The sequence below is a fragment of the Heloderma suspectum genome, chromosome 4 (assembly GCF_057233095.1).
Source record: "Heloderma suspectum isolate Gila_16-S chromosome 4, 16-S_ref, whole genome shotgun sequence".
NCBI lineage: Eukaryota > Metazoa > Chordata > Lepidosauria > Squamata > Helodermatidae > Heloderma > Heloderma suspectum.
In genome coordinates this window covers 87,686,691-87,694,600 of record NC_139461.1, presented here as the reverse complement: position 1 = coordinate 87,694,600, position 7,910 = coordinate 87,686,691, and positions in this window count along the sequence as shown.

The following is a 7,910-nucleotide window of genomic DNA, read 5'->3' as shown; positions in this document are numbered from 1 at the left end:
ATTCATGTATAAATATGAAAAAAAAATCTCTTATCCTGCAACAGGATACTCATTCATGCACAGGGTTGTAACAATTACCACAATCCACCAGAAACATCTCCTAAGCATGCTCCATTAGAGATATTAAGAAACATTCTCCCCATTTCATACATGCTCATGCATTGCTCCCATTCATTAAAATATTGAAAAAGAAGAAATGATGGCACACATAGACAGGTTTAAACCCCCACCCTGCAGCCTCTTGTGTCCTCTGAAACTTTGTTCCAGGGAGTTGGGGGACCCTCGAGAACAGTGTGGGAAGGGCTGCAGCGGAAGGGAAATCATCAAAGGTCACCTCTCCACCTTTCTACCAGTGAGACAGCTGTGCTGGATCGAAAGCTTTCCATAGACAGAAGGAGCCCTCTTGTTCATGAAGGGCAAAGCGTGAATCCAGCCCACTAAGGAAAGCCAGGCACTAGATTCCTACTTACAGATTTTCCCTGGAAAATCTACCTGAATATTCCATTCCAGGGTAATTTTTTCCACAGGAAACCACAAAGAACTTTATGCTGTAACCAGTCTAGAGATGGTACTTTTGACTGGACAGTGATTTGGTCTTTGGCAGCCATGGAATGAATATATGATTTTATTTCATAAATAAAAACAAAATATTACTCAAAGCTATTAGAGACAAGGAAAAATGTATAATTATTTCATAGTCCATCTTAGAATGACTTGCCATATAGCCAAGAAAACATTCACAAAAATAACTAACGTGGGCATATTGCCACCTTTGGAGAACTGACACCCTGATCCCTAAGTACATTTACAGTGAACAAAGTCCCTCTGAAATAAAACAAGGGCTTGTTTCCAAAGCTGCCTTTCCAGTAATGGGAAGTCCCTTCTGTTCATAGAAGGGCTGTTTCCAACCTAATAGAACAACACTGCATGAAAAAGTAATCTGAAATCTTCTGTTTGGCCAAGCTCTTGCATAAGACTTCACACAAGCTGTTGCTCAAGAAGACAACAACAACCTTTTATGGCCCACTTACAATTTGCATTTTCTTTATTCACTATTTTCTTATACTGTAGAATAAGCCCAAAAATGTTCCGGCATTTATTTATTTATTTATTTTTATCTACAACATTTGTATACTGCTCCCCATCTAAAACAGATTCCAGAGTGGTGAACATAAGAGGTACAATAGTAAAAAAAAGATAAAATATTAAAACACCATATTAAAATAATTAAAAACAGAAAGCCAATAAAAACTGTGGCTGGTCATTTAAGGAATACCTCCTAGAGCAGAACTGTTTTCAGGAGATGCTGGAAGCAATACAGTGTTGATGCCTGCCTGACCTCCAAGGAAAGGGAGTTCCAAAGAAAGGGGGCCTCCACACTGAAGGCTCTTCTCTGGGCCAAAGGTCCATGAGACACCACTTGGTGCATCCCATTTGATTACTTCAGTGACTGGGCAGTTTGATAATGGAGAAGACCCTCTTTCAAATATCCTTGTCCCAAATTGTTCAGGGTTTTATATCCAGCTATCCCTGTCCAGGAAAGGCCGCAGTTGGCGAACCAGCAGAGGCTGATAAAAAGCACTCCGAGTTGCCATGCATTGCCGTGCAAGCTCCAAGCACTGAAGCACAAAAAGTTTTCCTCTAGTATTTTTGCAGGAGTCAATGGAATACAACAATAATACATTTTCTCCTTCTGCTCACAGTTCTTTGGATCCAAGCCATGGACTGTATAACTTCCATACAGAGCAGGGATGGGGAACATGTGTCCCTCCAGAAGTTGTTGGACTGCAACTCCCATAATCCGTCACTCTTGGCTCTACCGACAGGAGCTGAAGTCCAACAAGATCTGGAGGTGCTACACATTTCCCAATACTGATGAAGACTATCAAGGCCCCATCACCTGTTGCCACCCATCGAACTTCAGAGGGCATCCAAAGAGGGGCCTTTGACAATAATCCCAGTGGTAGATGTGGAGAAAGGTGGACCTTCAGGTCCAAGTCCTGTAGGGCTTTAAAGGTAAGCACCAGAACTTTGAATTGCATTCAGAATCAGAGAGGACATTTCCTAAGCATGAGAGTCAGTGTGGTGTAGAGGTCAGAGTGCTCGATTGTGACTTGGGAGATCTGCGTTCTAGTCCCCAGTTGGTCATGAACCTCACTGGCTGAATTTGGGCCTGTCATTGCCTCTCAGCCTGACCTGTTATGGGAATAACATGGAGAGGAGGACCATGTAAGCTGCCTTCGGTTCCTTACAAAAGGAAAAAAAGCAGGATAGAAATGTAATAAATCATTAATTAATTAAGCAAGCAGGAAACAACCTTCTGATACAACCTTATGAACTTAAACTGGATAATATACAGTCAGGACCAGAAATATTGGAACAAGGATAAGGCCTCTGTACACCACCACACTGAAGTTGAAAGGAAACACACCCAGATGGGAGCGAAGTCAGGACTTTCAGCTGTAATTCAAGGGGTTGGACAAAAGTGGGGTACTGACCATTCAGGAAGAACAGCCTGTGGCATACACACACACACATATCATTGGTGGCGAATAAGTAATGGAACAAACCAACATCATTTCAAACTTAAGGATCGCCTTTAATACCTGGATGAAAATCCTTTGCAGTCAAGGACTGCCTGAAGTCTGGAACCCATGGACATGACCCAATGCTGAGTTTCCTCCCTCGAGATGCTTTGCCAGGCTTTACTGCAGCTGCCTTCAGCTGCTGCTTGTTTGTGGGTCTTTCTGCCTTCAGTATTGTCTTCAGGAAGTGAAAAGCATGCTCTATTGGGTGGAGATCAGGTGACTAACTTGGCCATTGAAGAACATCCCACTTCTTTGCCTTGAGAAACTCTTGGGTAGCTTTTGCGGTATGTTTTGGGTCATTATCCGTCTGCAATATGAAGTGGCGTCCTATCAGTTTGGCAGCATTCGGCTGAATCTGAGCAGAAAATATAGCTCTATACACTTCAGAATTCATCCTGCTGCTTTTATTAGCAGTCAGGTCATCAATAAACACCAGTGACCCGGTTCCACTGGCAGCCATACATGCCCATGCCATAACACTGCCTCCACCATGTTTGACAGATGATGTGGTATGCTTTGGATCATGAGCTGTTCCTTTCCTTCTCCATACTTTTCTCTTCTCATCATTCTGGTACAAGTTAATCTTGGTTTCATCAGTCCAAAGAATCTTATGCCAGAACTGAGCAGGCTTTTTTAGGTGTTTGCTGGCAAAGGCTAATCTGGCCTGTCTGTTCTTGAGCGTTACCAGTGGTTTGCACCTTGTTGTGAAGCCTCCGTATTTACCTTCATAAAGCCATCTCTTGACTGTAGATGTTGACAATGGCATGCCTACCTCCTCAAGAGCGTTCTTGACCTGACTAGATGTTGTGAAGGGGTTCCTCTTCACCATAAGCAGAATTCTGCGGTCATCCACTTTAGTTGTCTTCCGTGGTCTTCCAGGCCTTTTGCTGTTGCTGAGCTTGCCAATTAATTCCTTCTTTTTCAGGATGTTCCAAACTGTTGTGTTGGCCACTCCCACTGTTTTTGCTGTCTCTCTCATAGGTTTATTTTGTTTCCTCAGCCTAATTATGGCCTCCTTCACTCACATGGACAACTCTTTGGGCCTCATATTGGGGGTTCCAGTGAACAGCTACCAAATGCAAATGTAACACCCAGAACCACCTCCAGGCCTTTTGTCTGCTTGATTGGTCATGGGGTACCCAGGAAACAGGCCACACCTGGCCATGCAGCTGCTTGTCAGCCATTCATTCAATTACTTATGAGCCACCAATGATGGGGGGGGTGTATGCCACTGGCTGTACTTCCTGAATGGTTAGTGCCCCACTTTTGTCAAAGCCCTTGAATTACAGCTGAAAGTCCTGACTTCACTCCCATCTGGGTGCGTTTCCTTTCAACTACAATGTGGTGGTGTACAGAGGCCAACTGCCAAAACAGTTATCCTTGTTCCAATATTTCTGGCACTGACTGTAGTTCTATTCATTTTGTAACATTTCTCTATGCTTTCTCCCGCCCTACTGTATTCCTTTTTCAAATGTATCTTTATTTCTCTCGTTAAAAGATTTATATACCATCCTTCAGTGGAGCATCCAGTGCGGTTTACAAAAACAAGATAATATAAATAATATAAATAAAATATAACAAGCATGTTAACAGAGAAAATATTTATTTATTTAATGTATTACATGCCTCATAAAATAAAATTCTCTAGGAAGAATGTAATAATAATACACATTAATAATAGAATAATAAAATACATTGAATACACCTTTTCCTGGGCCCCATCTACACAAACCTTTTACTCTGGGGCAGCTGCAGGTCGAGGTCCTTCGGGATAGATGACACAGATGCCACTTCGCAGCCATCTGTGGTTTTCTCCCAGAAAATGCAGATTTCCAAAGAGGCATTTTGCTACCATGTTTTTGGTTTGCTGAGGGTTTCCTACGGTTATGAGCTGTCTGTCCATTCCCTGAACTGACTTCGCATTTTGAGGTGGGCGTGTTGTAGGTGTGTGTAGTGGTTGCGTCACTCCGTGATGCCCCTTTACTTCCCCCATCCCTTTGCAGCTGCACTGTTACAGAGGCACGGAGAGGTGTTTTCATTTATTTAATCACTCTTTCGTGCATTTTTGCAGCTTCGTATCTTCTCAGTGGTTGCTTTGGGACTCAGTGCCCATGGGCTGGGGGGATCTTGGGGGAGGACCATCTTCACTCCGGCCACCATTTCAGTGACACGTACCTCTCACACTTTGGATGAGCGCGAACCATCGCGAGAGGCTTGGCATGGAAATAAAGTAGCACAGATCACACACATTTTACTAGGGATGGCGGAGAATTCCGCCACAGATTTTAGCGAGGCCGAATGCACTGGCATTCGGCCCCCCGAAATCCATGGCGGAACGGCCTGCACCCCCCCCCCAGATTCCCCCCGGGACGAAGCTTACCTGGGGCGGATGTTCCAGATGGCGGCAGCTCTGGCAGTGGCTCCAGTGGCAGCAGCAGTGGCTGGTCTTTCGACCAGCTGCCGTAGTCGCCATTTGCATCCTGGTCTTTGCCATTATAGGCTACATAAGTATTTACGTAGCCTATCATGGCAAGCCAAGCAAAAAAACAAAAACAAAAACAGCGTACACAAATGGCAGCAGCTACGGCGTATTATTGTAAATAATAAATTATTATTTTTAAATAAAATAAACTTACATTTATAAATGTAAATAAATTACATTTATTTAAAAACATTATATCCCATCTTTCAGTAATCTATTCTCAGAGTGGCTATCAGTAAAATAGTTTATATATAAAAGAGCGTGTCATAATTAAATAGTTGAAGTAATAAAAGCAGATGAGCATGACAGGGGCAAAATAAGAGTCAGAGTCAACTAATACATTTAAAGGTCTGGGAAAACAAAAGAGCCTTTACCGGGCTCTGAAAGGAAATAGGAGGAGGCACCAAGTGGGCCTCCCTGGGAAATGTGTTCTATCAATGGGATGCCATCACTGAAAAGACCCCATCACCTCTTGCAACCCATCTAACTTCAAAGGCAGTGGTAGCTGAAGATGGGCCTCTGGCAATCATCTCGGTGCACGGGCAAGTCCATGTGGGAAAAGATGGTCCTTGGGATGTTCGGGTCCAACCCCTGTAGGGCTTGAAAGGTAAGCACCAGCACTTTGAACTGAGTTCAGAAAGTAGTGATGGATGAATTTACCACAACAGGAAATGTCATTTGCTCATCAAGTTAGAAATTACTCCATCCAATCTTGGATAAAAGTTTTCCAGATTCCAGGATCTCATCGCTGATGTCAACTAATGCCAAAGCCCAGCTCTCTCCCTCGCTCACCAGCCAGTTGCTCCAGGCTGCAGCGCTCCCGTCCCGACCTCCTCCTTGAAATGCCATCTTCATGCTCTCAACAGTGCAGGTCTTTTCATGGGTAGCCTTTCAGTCCAGCAGCACTTCCTGGAATGCCCATGTAACATCGGCATTCCAGAAAGTGCTGCCAGACTGAAAGGCTACCTATGAAGAGACCTGCGCCACTGTGAGTGAGCGCACATGCAGCGCTTTCAAAATAAAAAATAGGTGAGAGATGTTGCAGTCACGCAGTCCATGCAGGTCCTAGTAATCCATCTGGATTTGAATAACAACGTTTATTAGATAGCTGTCCAAGCTTGGTATACATGTGGTATTACGAACATGACAGACGCTACTAACGAAACGCCTCATTTTGAGTTTCAGCAACATCACCAGAAGCAGTCAAGCAGCAAAGCCGTTTCAAAGCTGACAAGATGTGTTCTTCAGTAATTTACATAGCAGCTGTATTTTGGACTAGCAGACGTTTCTGAGGAGTCTTCAAAGGTAGCCCCACATGTGGCCGAATTCTGTCCAGGAGGGGCTGCAGCTGACCCTCCAGCAATGAGCTGGTGAAAGGTGCTATACGCCATAGAAGCCAGCTGGGGCTACAGTGCAAAAACACACACACACCACCAAATGCCCGTCTAGAACCATTTGAATGATGCCAGTGAATGGGACTGTTCTTTTAAAGGGAACTTAAAACCAACTGCCACTCTGAATTCCCAAGCTGTTCACTTGAAAGACAGTACTGACTACTTTTCCCAAGTTACATTACTTGGCATTTATCAAGAATAAATTTCACCTGCCATTTTATCATCCATTTGCCTAATTTTGCAAGATTCTTTTGTAACTCTTCACAGTAGAAAGCAGACTTGATTAGACTGAATAATTCATGTGTGCAAAACTTGGCACTACACTAAAGGCTTGTTTTAGAAGACCATTTTTTAAAAAAAAATTAAGATCCTTTGGGGAGCCCACTATTTTCTTCTCCAGTAGTACATTGTGGCAGATTGGGCAAACTTTTTATATTTGCGCCAGTTTACTCTGCTGCCCAATTAGAAATTCAATTATTAAATGCCTCCAAGAGAATTCTGGATTAAAATATGGAATCCCAAAGCCCAGTGCAACTCACCTCAGTCTCTTGGTGCTAAAGTAATTAAGGGTACCATCATTGATGACTGGCTCATTGGTACTCTTTACTAATAAGAAAATAAACCAAATAATAAGCACCATGAGGCCAGTGTCCGTATTGAATTTATAGGACCATGAAAGTAAGTAGATGAATAATAAAAACAGGAATGTGATCAAATAAGGTAACAAAGGGGATCTTTTCAGACTGGAAATACAGAAGACATGTTTTGAGAACACATGCTCATGGGACAGGATGGAGTCAAATAAATAATTTTCATGTCACATGCACACCTGTAACATGTCATGGAAGGCTAAAATGTTTTATATGTATGTTATAATAATTTATCTTGATAAAGAGTTTAAATTTCAGTAATATTGTTTAGACATGAGTTGATTTAAGAATAGAAATGTATCCTTAGGAATGTAGCTTAATAGGACATAAATAAATGAAGTAAAAAGAATATAAACATATTTGATAGCCTCCAAGGAGTATATAAAGATGACTTCGAACATACAACATTTGGAGCTATCCTTTTGGATCTGCTACCCTCAACATGTTGGTAAGCTTAAAACTAACAATTGCTATTGCTTACTTAGAACCCTTGACTTAAGATGATGTTGAATATATCGTGTGTTTAAATCCATACTTGTATAAGCTTCGTATTTAGTTATGCTAAGACTTTTATAGTAAAACAAAAAACAAATTCTGTCTAAAAGAGTGATTCAACAGAATGTGCATAGGTTTCCCCTTGAGACCTCCCAAGTGCATGGAGGCAGGGAGGGTGAAACCAGACGGGATGGCAGTAATGGAGGTGGGCCAATGGGCTCAGCCCGCCTCCACATGCTTATGAATGTGTGGCAGGGAATCTGTGAAGGATGCTTACGTTAATAACACTTTTGAGGAGTGA